Source organism: Balaenoptera acutorostrata, chromosome 18 (assembly GCF_949987535.1).
Source record: "Balaenoptera acutorostrata chromosome 18, mBalAcu1.1, whole genome shotgun sequence".
Classification (NCBI taxonomy): domain Eukaryota; kingdom Metazoa; phylum Chordata; class Mammalia; order Artiodactyla; family Balaenopteridae; genus Balaenoptera; species Balaenoptera acutorostrata.
Window position 1 is genome coordinate 78,197,893 of NC_080081.1, and position 14,307 is coordinate 78,212,199.

At 40.5% G+C, this 14,307-nt stretch overlaps 1 protein-coding gene across 4 annotated transcripts in view; it reads left to right on the forward strand.

Moving 5' to 3' along the window:
* The window catches only part of SPATA13 (spermatogenesis associated 13), a 266,585-nt gene that overhangs the window by 152,538 nt on the left and 99,740 nt on the right, over positions 1-14,307 (forward strand). The gene's annotated exons all lie outside the window — the stretch shown is intronic.

Below are 14,307 nucleotides of genomic sequence, written 5' to 3' on the forward strand. Positions count from 1 at the left end.
GTTGCCCCTAGTACATTTAAATGTGTGTTGCAAATGGAGATAATTGATTCACTATATTTGTTCTGCTGCCTGATTACTAAGTGAAAATCTACCACCGGGGAAACTTTTGTGTAGCCAGCACACAAGTAGCTCAGTATTATGGTAAAGACTAGCCTCCATTGTGTGGTCTTAACATTATCAGTGGTGTTACCCACAGACTGAATAGGCTTTAGAAATACAGGCCTTCACAGGAATTGCCCTGGCTTAAATATTCCATGGAGCCTTCTGAAATAACATCCCCCAAACCTTCATTTGAAACAATAAAGAAGGAGGGGATATATGAATATCTACAGCTTCAGTTATATCAAAAAGGATTAGGTATTTAAAATGAGAAAAGTTAAAAATGTATTTTAGCTTTAAGAATCTGAGGTTAAGAAATAATCCAAGATATATCGGGAAAAGTCAACAATATTCTTCAAAATGGTATGTTCTAAGATCTGCCCGACCTGCTTTCTCTGCTTGTTCTACCTTTGACTTTCCTGAAACAAACCTAAACTCCCCCGAGTGGATTGAGTGGCCCGTCTTGCTGAAGAGCCTGCTTGTTTCATCAAGTCCAGTCCAGCCCTGGCGTTGGAGCATCTCTCTGAGTCCCCAGGCTGCTCTGCCAGAACTGTGGTGTCGTGCACGTCCCAGAAAAGGATGGGGGACTTCACTGTTATGGCCCGGCTCCAGTTCTGGGGTGTGTGTGTGTGTGTGTGTGTGTGTGTAGGTCTAGGGTAGGGCCAGCCTGTGTGCTCTGCTGAGTCAGTGTGTCTTAGAACCAGTGACGTTCCCGCCTAAGTTGGGTCTAGACTTCTGGCCTCCCTAAGAAATGAAGCAGTGGAAGTCTGAATAAGGAAAGTGGCAGCCTCTTTTGAAGATTCATTTTTTGATGACAAGTCATGGCAAGGTGTGAGGGAGAAGGCTGATTTGTAAACTTTCAGCTTGTGGAATTGGGCTGAATGTTGGGATTTTCTTTTTCTTTTCTTTCTTTCTCCCTTCCCTTCCCTTCCCTCACCTCCCCTTCCCTTCCCTCTTCCCCCCACCCCGTACCGTGAGGCATGTGCGATCCTAGTTCCCCCCCGACCAGGGATCAAAGCCACGCCCCCTGCAGTGGAAGAGCGGAGTCTTAACCACTGGACCGCCGGGGGAGTCCCTCTATTCGTGTTTTCAACGGCTGTCCTCACCCGCCAGCATCAGTGTCAACAGCTCCGCTCACGGTTGAGCCATCTGAAGGCAGACCCTGTGCCCAGACTCGGCTCTTGAACTGCCGCGTGCCTGGCATCCTGTGCTCATGGATGATGACTGCGCACTGGGACGAGGGACGGTGCATCCATAAACGCGGTCGTGCTTCTGGCTGGGGGAGGTGCTGGCGTTGTCCAGTCTCGGCCAACTCCTTCCCTCCAGCCTCGCCTTCCGCCTTCCCTTGTGAGATTCTGCGTTGGGCTGGAGGGGAGTGACGTACGTTAACCTCCTCTGGACTTCCTCTCAGGCTAGGCTCTTCTGCTCCCAGGGACGGGGTACCCCGAGGAATGGAGAGGGTGCTCCGTTCGTCCCCGCTCTCCTCCTCCATCTGCTGGTCTGCGCTTCCCGTGGCTCCACTCAAAATTAGGAAAAGTACTCAGGCCGAGAGAACACCGTCTGCCTTCCTTCTGATATAGAAGTAATCTCATCGGAGGAAGCAGGAACTCTCCCTGCTTTTCCTAGCCTTTATTTCTAATCTGACCCCTCATCCAAGGTGCTCACCCTGAGTGGGTGCCGACCCGGAAGCCTTCAAGTGGGACACGGAAGCAAGAATATTCTAGCATCACAGGATCAGCGCCTGCAGGTGGACAGTCAAAGCGTACAGTACCACTGCCGCTGCCTAAAGATGTGCGAGTTGGTAGCGTGACTACTTACATTCTCAGACTAGCACATCTGAAGGGAGTTTATCACACTGACTTCCTGGGGGCTGTTTCCAAGCCTGCTGAGATTAATTAAATCAAACCCCATGCAACAATTATTCTGAAGCAAAATGGCTTATTAAATTCCGGCGCATATGCTGGATTACTGAATTTGTATTGTCCAACTAGATGATTATGTTTTTGTTTGTTTCCTACTATAGGACTTTAATATCCTTTTTTTTATTTCTGTGGGTGGATACAACCAATCTCTTTTGGTTATTCTTTCCTGCTGGGATGAGGTCTCTCTAGGGAAGAAGGAAATGCCTGCTGTCAGCAGGACAGGACTGTTTTCTAGGCTTTCCTGGAAAGTTGTTTCTGTAGAACTAGGTCTTTCTCTGCCCACAGTGCCTCTGTTTTTCTTGGGCTGGGGATTTTTAAGAAGGCTTTGTGTCAGTTGGAACACTTGTCTTCTGAGATGAAGATAGTGGCCATCTGTGCAGATCGGTCCGGGAGGAACACAAGGTTGGCTCAGCAGGAAGGTCCCTGGTCCCTTGTCACCCGGACCCGGGGCACACTCCTCTGTGTGTGCTTCTGGGTCAACTAAAAAGACCTGGGAAGCACTTCGGTCATTATTGAGAGAGGATTTTTTTAAAAAACATAATGCTGTTGAAATCGTGTGTGTGTGTGTATTTTACTGTTTCTTCCAAACAGAAGAATTTCTTTTATGTGATTGTTTTAAAGAGAGCTGGTCATGCAGTGACCAGTTATTACACAAGACATGCCTGGTTAGTGAACTTTTCTCTTCCTTGTACAAACTCACGGCTGCGGGATTCAGAAAGAATTAACTTGGAACACATTTCTCATGGGCTTTTAGATGGAAAGATATTTCCCCATTGGGAGGATCCCACAGCTTTCACCTTAGAGGAGTGAGAACTTCAGCCCTGTGTCGGGATCCACTCACTGAGGGCTCGGGAGGAGATCGGGGCGGTTTCGGGTTCCCAGGGCAGGGAGCAATCTGAGTGCAGAAGCCCTTGGAACGCGCTGCCCATTGGCTGCCTGTGTGCTCCGTGCTGCCGCGGCGAGAGGCAGAGGGAGATGGGGGAGTGGTGGCCCTCATCTCAGAACCTGCACGACGTATCTGAGCACCTGCTGCTTCCATGTGGAGGACCAGATGGTGGAAATGTTACAAGGGTGAGGTGGACGGTTTCAAAGAAGTGGTTATAGAGGGCTGGTGACTACGGTGATAGCCCAGCAGGGAGGTGGCCACACCTGCTTGCTGGTGCTTGACGGGGTATCTACGCGGGAATTCAGACAGACTTCTGGCATCTGTCCTGGGCTCTCCAGCTGAACCTGTCTACGTCAGTCATGAGGTTTGGATGGTCAAGGAAAGGTCTCTGTAAAATACCCAAGTCCTGGTGTTTGGCTGTGTGGAAGACGCAGCAGTGGTGCATAGGTGGTTTTCTTTAGCTGGACTAACATTGGTAAAAGTCAGCATCTGACACAGAAGAGGCAAGTGTTGGCAGAAGAGAGTGGATATTTGAGAGTTCAGGCAATGTGTAATTGTATTAGTGGAGAGTTTTAAATTCTTATTTAATTTAAAAAATTAAGCTTTTTTATTTTGAGATAATTCTAGATTCACATGCATGGTAAAATACAGTGATATTTACGTGATATTGTACAACATCACAACCAGGATATTGACATTGATTTGTGAAGCTAAATAACATTTCCATCACCAAGAGGGTCACTTGTGTTGTCCTTTCATTTCAAAAGTGTTATAAAATTCGAATCGTACAGTGTGTTAGGTATTGCTTTTCTTACTCAACACAATTCTCTGAAGATGATACTACTCCTTCTTTGGATATGGGCCTTGCATATATGTTCTCTGACTCTGCAGCTTGTCTCTTTAACCTCTTAACAGGGTCCTTTGCAGAACAAAAGTTTTTCATTTTGATGAGATCTAATTTATTGATTTTTTTCCTTTTATGGATTATGCTTCTGGTGTCAAGTCTAAGAACTCTTTGCCTAGCCCTAGATCTTGAAGATTTTCTTCTGTTGTTTTTTAAGTTTTATAGTTTTACATTTAAGTCTATGACCCATTTGAGTTAGTTTTTGTATAAGGTGTGAGATTTAGGTTGTGGTTTTTGTGAAGTTTTTGTTTGTTTGTTTGTTTTTGCCTGTAGATGTCTAATTGCTCCAGCCCCTTTTTTGTTAAAAAGGCTATCCCTCTTCTGTTCAATGCCTTTTGCACCTTTATCAAAAATCAGTTGGGCGTATTTGTGTAGGTCTGTTTCTGAGTTCTCTTTTCTGTTGAATTTAGCTATGTGTCTCAGCCAATATTACAGTCTTGATTACTATAGCTATGAGTCTTGAAATTGGGTGGATTGATTCCTCCCACTTTATTCTTTTTCAAAATTGTTTTAGCTAGTCCAGCTCCTTTCCCTTTCTACATAAATTTTAGAATAATCTTATCATATCTACAAAAAAATTTTGCTGGAATTTGGGGAGAATTGACATCTTTACTATGTTGAATTTTCCAGTCAGTGAACACAATATGTCTCTCCATTTCTTTCATCAGCACTGTGTAGTTTTAAGCATGCAATTTCTGTTCATGTTTGCATAGATTTACACCTAAGTATTTCATTTTTTGGAGAACTTGTAAATGGTATTGTATTTTTTATTTCAATGTCCATGTGTTCATCGCTAGTATATAGAAATACAATAATATATTTTTTTGGATGTTTAACTTGTATTATTTAACCTTGTAGAGCTCACTAATTAGTTCTAGGAGTCTTTTGGTAGATTCCTAGGGATTTTCTATGTAGACAGTCATGTCATCTGCAAATAGGGATGGTTTAATTTCTTCCTTTCTAAGCTGTATGCATTTCATTTCCTTTTCTTGCCTTATCGCACTGGCTAGAACTTCTCATGATGTGTTGAATAAGAGTGGTGAGAGCAAAGTCCTTGCCTCTTCTTTCTGATCTTAGCGGGAAAGTATCCTGTCTTTTCACCATTAAGTATAATGTTAGCTGTAGGTTTTTGGTAAGTGCTCCTTATCAAGTTGAGGAAATTGCCCTCTATTCCATTTTTTTGAGAGTTTTTTTTGTGATGACTGAATTTTATCAAATGTTTTTTCTATCGATTGATATATGATCATATGATTTTTTTCTTTAGCCCGTTAATATAATGAATTATATTGATTAATTTTCAAACATTGAACCAGCCTTGGATCCCTGGAATAAACCCAAATGGAATAAACCCCACTTGGTCATGTGTATAATTATTTTTATATATTGTTGTATTCTCTTCTGTTTTATTAAGCATTCTTATGTCTATATTCATGAAGGATATTGATCTGTCTGTAGCTGGGTTTTTGTTTTTGTTTTCGTTTGTTTTTGGTGGTGGTGGTAGGGTACTATCTTTATCTGGTTTTGGTATGAGGGTAATACTAGCTTCATAAAATGAATAGAAAATGTCTTTCATTTCCTGGATGACAAAAGGTGGAATTGGTGTTAATTCTTTCTTAAATATTTGGTAGAATTCTTCAGTGAGAGCATTTGGGCCTGGAGATTTCTTCTTAGTTTTGAAGTGACATATTCAATTTCTGTAAATGATTACGGTCTGTTGAAGTTATCTATTTCATATTGTGTGAATTGTGGTAGTTTTTGTTTCTTGAGCAAGTGGTCCATTTTGTCTAAGTTGTCCAATATGTGTGTATAGAGTTGTTCATGGTATTCCCTTATTATCGTTTTTTTTTTTTAAAGAATCAATTTTATTTATTTATTTATTTTTGGTTGCGTTGGGTCTTTGTTGCTGTGCGCAGGCTTTCTCTCGTTGCAGTGAGTGGGGGCTACTCTTCGTCGCGGTGCACAGGCTTCTCATTGTGGTGGATTCTCTTGTTGCGTAGCACGGGCTCTAGGTGTGTGGGCTTCAGTAGTTGCGGCACGCAGGCTCAGTAGTTGTGGCTCATGGGCTTAGTTGCTCCTCAGCATGTGGGATCTTCCTGGGCCAGGGCTCAAACCCATGTCCCCTGCATTGGCAGGCAGATTCTTAACCACTGTGTCATCAGGGAAGTCCCCCTTATTATCTTTTTGATGTCTGCAGTGTCGGTAGTGTTACCTTATTTCATTCCTAATATTGGTATATTGTGTCTTCTTTTCTTTGTTCTTTGTCAACCTTGTTAGAAAGTTTGTAAATTTTATTACTCTTTTAAAAGAACCAGCTTTTAGTTTTACTGATTTTTGCTATTTCTCTGTTTTCAATTTCTTTTATATCTGTTCTTGCCTTTATTATTTCTTTCCTTTGCTTGCTTTGGGTTTATTTTGCTCTTTCTCTAGGTTCTTGAGGTGGGAGTTTAGACTACTAATTTGAGAAGCTTCTTATTTTCTTATGTATTTATTTAATGCTGTAAATTTCCCTCAGAGCACTGCTTTAGCGGTGTTCTACAAATTTTGATATGTTGCATTCTCATTTTCATTTTCATTCGGTTAAATGTATTTTTTAAATTTCTCCATAGACTTCGTCTTTGACCTGTGGATTATTTAAAATTGTGTCGTTTAGTTTCCAGATGTTTGGAGATTTTCCTTTTATCTTTCTGTTATTGATTTCCAGTTTATTCCATTACGGTTGGAGAATACATTCTGTATGATTTCAGTTCTTTAAAAATTTTTGAAGTTTGTTTTATAGCCCAGAATATTGTCTGTCTTGATCTGTGTTCTATGTGTATTTGAGAAGACTGTGTATGTTCTGTTGCTGTAGGGTGGAATGTGCTATAACTGTCTAATCCTGTTGGTTAATGCTGTTAATCCTGCATTGGCGTGTTTTGTTGTAGTGATGTTAATAGTGATTATTTGTTTCTTACTTTTGTTTTTTTCTGGTGAGGGAAGGCGAATGAGGATTAGACAGTGAAGAATTTGAAATCATATTGTCTGGCAAGAATAAGGAGACTAAAACTCCATATTGCCAATTTAGGGCGACTTTGACAACCATCCAAGGAAAGAGTAGAGTTTATATTCTCTGTTGAAAATGTAGGTACCAGAGGGCCAGTTTATTACACCATTGTTTCAGGATTAGAAAGTCTGAAGAAAACCATGCTTGATCTCAAAATTAGAGGTCAGACAGCTAAAGTTGCTGACCAGGACTGGAGAAAAAGGATATATTTCAAGGTTGTTTACATTACTTCTTGTTGAATAGTATTTATTAGTTAACTGGCTTATTGCTTATTAAGTATTCAATCTTTAATTAGATCTAGAGCAGAGTCATGGGTTATTGACATAAAAGCTATATTATTAATCTATTCTAAAAAGTTTGTTATGTAATTCCTCTATTCCAGACGTGGTGTTAGTTCCTGAGAATATAAAAATAAACTAGAGAGACATGGACTTAAGTATTTTTGATTCTCCCACAGAAGAAAAATCTAGAAATCTCAATGGCTTCCACAAAGACTGATTACTGAAAAACATAAGAATAAATTAAACCTTGAAGATGATTTTAGTTTCAAATGCTGCAACTTAAATATGAAAAACAGTATTAAATATGCTGTGCAGGGAAACTGTTTTATTACATGGTTGCATAGTCACTTTCAGTTAAAAGCCTGGCATTTCTTGCAGGTCTCCTGTGTGCCAGGCACTGTAGTGAGTGCAGGAGATCTGGCTTTGCTTAGCCCCTGGTGTACTCTTTCTTTCTTAAGTCTGATTGTTACAAAGATAGAGGCCAAGTATAAATTTCTTAAACCTTATATACATTTTTATGTATTATTTCTTAAGAAATAGGAGCTTCCATGTATACTGAAAATTTTTATTTACATCATTTTTTCAGTAACACAACTATACAAAGAATATCTACATAAGTCATGTTGAATTTAAATACAAACAGATCCGGTATCAGTGTCAATACTGAAGTTACCTCACATCGTTTTGTAAACACACTATTAGTTTAACCTGTTTAACCAGGTATAATTATAGAAGGGCAGCAAAGACCTTGGTCTATTACTTTTCATGTGACACAACAAAAAGTGAGAAAATACAGTTAAATGTATCATAGTATTTGCTTTCTTTTTCCCAGTGACATCACAGTTTCCCTTTAATATCTCTTTTTCAGATCACGAAAACATGTTATTCTCCCAGAAAACCAGTTGCTTTGATTAATGGGGCCAGGCCAGTCCAAGGACAGATTAAGCACACAGGAACCTGGCATGATCCCTGGAAATGGTCCTGTCTTCTTTCTGTCCCCTTGGGGCTCTTTAATTTAATCACCGTGTTTTCTGTTAATTCTCTAAAGAAGTTCCATATATCTAAATAAATGGTAGATGATTGGTTGATAATCTATTTTTGATATTTTACTTTTATTTTTTATTTAAAAAAATTTTTATGGGGAATTCCCTGGTGGTCCAGTGGTTAGGACTCTGCACTTCCACTGCAGGAGGCCCAGGTTCAGGGAACTAAGATCCCACAAGCAGCGTGGGGCGGCCAAAAAAAAAAAGATTTTATTGAAATACAGTTGATTTACAATGTTGTGTTAGTTTCAGGTGTACAGCAAAGTGATTCAGTTATACATACATATATAAACATATATATTCTTTTTTTACATTCTCTTCCATTATAGGTGGTTGACAGACTATTAATTGTTAAAAAATAACAAGCTCATGCTTTATTGTTTATCATTTTATTAACAAGCCTCCTCCTTTCTTCCTAGTATAAAAAGAAGTGGAAAATGGTCTATTCAACTTCTTAGTTATTCCTCAGTTAATCACAGCATGGTGGACGTGGACACCGCTGTACTTCCCTGATTCACCATTATTTTTAACTGTGACATTAAGTTCTTAGAGATATTTGGAAGAAAGTGATCAAATGCCTGTATAACAATTCAGGCATGTATCCGTTGGTCTGGCTGATACGGTTTGCCTTAGATAAATCACGTAACTTCTTTGAGCCTTGTTTCCCTGTTTGTGAAGTGAATCTGGCTGATCATAAGGGACCCTGCCTATTTAGTTATGGTTGTTTTCACTGTCATCTCTGGCTGGTCTCTGAGCTCCAGTGGGTAGAGAGCTGTGGCCGGTGGTCTTTGTATCTGTGACAGCCCCAATGCTGCAAATGCGTTTGCCTTCTGGGGCCAGGCATGTAACAGGAGCTATGCCGTTTGGATGGAAACTCAGTAGGTTCTGCCTGTCGGGTCCCAAGGGAAGGTGGCCCAGTGTTAGCAAACTTTCTTATTTTCCAAGAGAATCCAGAAATCTTAATGCAAGTGAAATCTCTCTATTCTTTTTTTTTAATGTTTTATTTATTTAATTTATTTTTGGCTGTGTTGGGTCTTTGTTGCTTCGTGCAGCCTTTCTCTAGTTGCGGCGAGCGGGGGCTACTCTTCGTTGCGGTGTACGGGCTTCTCATGGCGGTGGCTTCTCTTGTTGCGGAGCACGGGCTCTAGGTGCGCGGGCTTCAGTAGTTGTGGCTCGCGGGCTCAGTAGTTGTGGTTCGCGGGCTTACTTTCTCCGTGGCATGTGGGATCTTCCAGGACCAGGGCTCGAACCCGTGTCCCCTGCATTGTCATGTGGATTCTTAACCACTGAGCCACGAGGGAAGCCCGAAATCTCTCTAATCTTAAATATTGAAAATGAATTTGGTTTTTAAAAAACTCCCCGTGTAGGCCAAAACGGCCTGAGAGCTATGAAATTCAAGCTGAAAACCCGTGCTTGCCAGTCCTGAGCGTGCTTTTAAAAATGCGTGTTGAATTAGCAGCAGTTCACTGAGCTGCTTTATGATATGGCTGCCACAAATAGAGATCTTTTAGAAACGTCTGAGAAACATGCATCTGTCTTCTTGTAGTAAGAGCTTGTTTTACTCCACAATTATGACATGTTTTTTTTAAAATTTTTATATTATATTGAAGTACAGTTGATTAACCATGTTGTGTTAGTTTCAGGTGTACAGCAAAGTGATTCAGTTATGCATATACATGTATCTATTCTTTTTCAAATTCTTTTCCCATTTAGGTTATTACAGAATATTGAGCAGAGTTCCCTGTGCTGTACAGTAGGCCCTTGTTGGTTATCTATTTTAAATGTAGCCGTGTGTACCTGACATTACTTGTGTATAGTGATTAACAGTACTAGTAATAACGAGCAGCATAACAAGCATGCCTACTGTGTGCCAGGCGGTGCTGGGAGGGCATTATTCTCTGCATAAGAAAGATGCACATACTGAAGATCAGAAAGCTTAAATAATGACCCGAGCTGACACATTCTGTCTAACGGCTGAGCTGCGATTGTAACCCTGTGGTTCGTTCTTCACCATTCCTGCCTGTTACCACCTTCTGACTCTATTAAGAATGAATGGGGCTTCCCTGGTGGCGCAGTGGTTGAGAATCTGCCTGCTAATGCAGGAGACACGGGTTCGAGCCCTGGTCTGGGAAGATCCCACATGCCGCGGAGCGGCTGGGCCCGTGAGCCACAGCTGCTGAGCCTGCGCGTCTGGAGCCTGTGCCCCGCAACGGGAGGGGCCGCGATAGTGAGAGGCCCGCGCACCGCGATGAAGAGCGGCCCCCGCTTGCCGCAACTAGAGAAAGCCCTCGCACGAACCGAAGACCCAGCACAGCCAAAAATAAATAAATAAATAAATAAATAAAATTAAAAAAAAAAAAAAAAGAATGAATGGACTGCACACCTGAAACTAACACAACATTGTTAATCAACTATACTCCAATATGAAATAAAAATTTTTAAAAAAAGAATGAATTGGCACCACAGCAAAGCCACCAGCCTCATTTGTTTCTTTTTTAAACAGTTTTATTGAAATATAATTGATATACACGTACTACTATATATAAAATAGATAACCAATGAGGACCTACTGTATAGTACAGGGAATCATACTCAATATTTTGTAATAACCTATAAGGGAAAAGAATCTGAAAAAGTATAGATAGATATGTATAACTGAATCACTTTGCTGTACACCTGAAACTAATACAACTACAATTTTAAAAAAAAAGAAATATAATTGACATACTGTGCCACTCATCCATTTAAAGTGCAGAATTAAATTGTTTTTATTATATTCACAGAGTCATGCGAATCATCCCCACGGTCAATTTTAGAACATGTTCATTGCCCCAAAAAGAAACCCCAATGCCCACTAACAGTCACTCCCCTTTCCCCCCAGACCCCCAATTCTTTGTGCAATTAGTTACCAATAAATAATGACTGTTATAACTGATGGCTTAAGCTCCTTTTAAAGAATGAAGCTGATATTAGCCATATTTTAGTATTCATATTTAATATTTATCTAGTATTAACCATGTTCTAGTGTTTGTTTGAAATAATAGATGATTTGGTTCAGTATATGAAATTTTAACAGCTGATTAGCTGACATTTTTCCTCATTAAATTCTTTGACAAAGGAGTACTCTTTTTTTCTAATAATTCTTTGGAATGTCTCTGGAAGCTGTTGTAAAAGAATGTAATTTTCCCTTGAGGAAATGCCTAAGGTCATGGGCTCCAGAGTCAGCCGGCCTGGGCCCAAGTTCCGGCACTCACTGGCGCGTGATTTTCCTCGCTCCCTGATTGTCGCACAGGATCCTAGGGCCAAGGTCCTAGGGCCTTTCCGAGGGTTCAGAGAGGTTCTCCATGAGGGGCACTTCACACAGGAGCTGCGTTTAGTAAGAGCTGAGGGTTAAGTGACTGTGCTCCCGTATTTGTCATCAGTACCTGCTATAGCCTCGCAGCCGATACATGTCTGAGTGAAAAGTTGCGTTGAAATTATTAACCTACTTGTGGAAAACTCCTCTTCGGTTTCTTTTTTTTTTTTTTTTTTTCCCTGTAGGAGGAATCCCGCCTTGGGAAGGAAGCCTGGCTGGGTGACATGCAAGCTATTTCTAGAAAGGCTGAGTCTTCCCACCACCCTTAGTGTAAAGATGAGATAAGCGTGACTTCAATGCTATGATTTTTATGGTCCTGTCTTTATCCTTCCTTAAGCTGTATCCCTTAATTTTTCAAAACCTTCATTTCTAGTAATTCTGGGTGCTACTAATGGGGTTACAGTTTGCCGTGCAGATTTTATCAGCATTAGAAAACTCACTGTGTTGTTCTGTATTGTTAAGCAGACCCATTAAACAAGACCTAGTCTGTCCAAATGCACCTGACGAGACCCGGGGGGGGGGGGGTGGGCTGGGGGTGTGTACCGCAGTGACCCGCATGTTGTGGCACTGTTCTCCGTGCTGGCGGGGGCCTCACAGGGGGCGAGGGGCACCATGATTGTCATTGCTGCATTTGGGATCGGGTTTTATGGGGCTTCTCAAGAAAGACATCTACTCACATATATTTCCTGCTCATGGTAACTGGCCAGCAAAGGTAGAGAAAGATTTCTACATGCACACGTGACTTCCTAGCAATAAGGTTAAAGCCTCTTTTTTTTTTTTGAGTTATTATTTCCAGTACTCTCTTGAGTTCTTTCTCTTACTGAGTCTAAATCTCTTCATTTTGTTTTCTTTCATTTGTACGTTGAGGTTGTTTTAGCAGAGGACTGAGTGTTTCAAAAATCACATAAATTGAACATACATTTTTCACCTATAAGTCAAATATAATGAATGTAAACTTCCTTCCATGTAGACATAACTCTTCCCTGTGGAAAATGCCATCAAAGCAAACCAAGGCTGCTGGCAGAACTAGAAACATCTGACCAGGCATCCTCACTCCTTAAACTTAGTACCCGAAAAAGCGTCGTGTCCAAAAGTTGGAACTCTTTCTACGTGGAAAGTTTTCAGAGATCCAGATCAAGGCATTTATTACTTTATAACGCTCTCCATTGGCTGACGGTGGCCTTACCTGTTGGCGCACCTGGCCTGGGGGAGGAAGAGAGGTGACCTGAATTGCTCTCCACACTGGGATTGGAAATTTAGAGCATTCGTTCAAATCCTGATCTTGCCCTGTGCGATTTTTAAAATGATCATGTAAGCATCCTCTGAAATGGTACTACCTGGGTTTTTCATATATTGGTTCACTTCCTACATACAACACAGTGAGCACACATTAGTACTCACACCCTGTGAAGGAGACTAAGCTCGGGGAGGTTTGGTAACTTGTTAAAAGTCACCCAGAAAAGCTAATTTCCTTCACAGGACTGTTGTGAGAAGTTACATAAAGTACTAAGTGAAGAGTCACTAGCTGCTGCTTTTTTTTTTAAACGTATTAAAAATCATTCAGTTTTATTAATTAACATATATTAAGTTCCCACATAGCCTAAATAAACCTTTAACAATCCACCTGTGATTCTCTATCAAAATAAAGATTACAGGAATTCAGAAGGATTCTTGTTCTTCTGGTAGAATGATCTGAGAAATGTGATTTCTATGGTTTACAAAATGGAGGCTAATTATTTAGTAAACAGGGATGTATTATACATTAATTTTATAACATCTTATGGAAGAGTTACCTATCCTTTTCTTGGATATCGATGAAGATGTATTTATTTCAAACATGCCAACTAATATTCAAGACTTCTATCCATTGATTTAGTGAATGTTAATCAGGATTTTAATGAACTACCATCTTTTTATCCTAAAAAGCAATTTAAAATTTAGAATGATCCTCTGTCTTAGTTGAATACAAAGAATGATTCCCTGAACGCTTAACTAATGGTGATCTATAGGAATGTTTTAAATCAATGACAAACATCATCTCCATTTAGATTTTCATTGTACATTTTACATTACAGTGTCTTTAAACATCCATGGGGAACTAGATATAAAAGATTCCCACCTAATATAGAAGGACTTCTCTTATCTTTGAGGTATCCACAGTCAAAAACCTGAGTTTACATTCACACTAGAAAGAAAGGCATGTAGTAATTTGAGAGTTGAATTATATTCATTATTTTTTTCAAATCACCTCATATAATGACTGGCTCCTTCTTTATTCATGGCAGTGTTGACCGCCATGTTTGAATGACTGATTTTGAAGAGGTATCTGGTATCTGTGCTCACTGAGAATGACTCATTTTGAGAAATCAGTGTTAAACTCCTTTGAATGTTGAAATTCCCAACAGAAAATCCTCTGGGAAGAATTTTTGGTTCTACCCAAACCCAAGTAGTCAGACTGCTTTTGTCCTGAAGCCCAAACGATGCAGCTGAACAGAACCGCCCCTGTTGACTGGGTCACAGGTGAGCCCAGCTGTCACCTGTCCACACACCCACTGCCTGGTCCCAAGCAAGCACCCTCCCACGTATGGGAAAGAGGGGGAAATGTACAGATAGGGCCAGCCGCATTGCCAAGATGATCACATTCTCATTGTTGTTGCTAGTTTGGGTTTTTCTGGAGTGTATATTTAACTTGTTGATTTTTTTTCTCTCTGATGTGTAATTGTTGTTATACATTAACTTAATGCCAGGCAGCAGCATGAACCTACAAATCACACTGG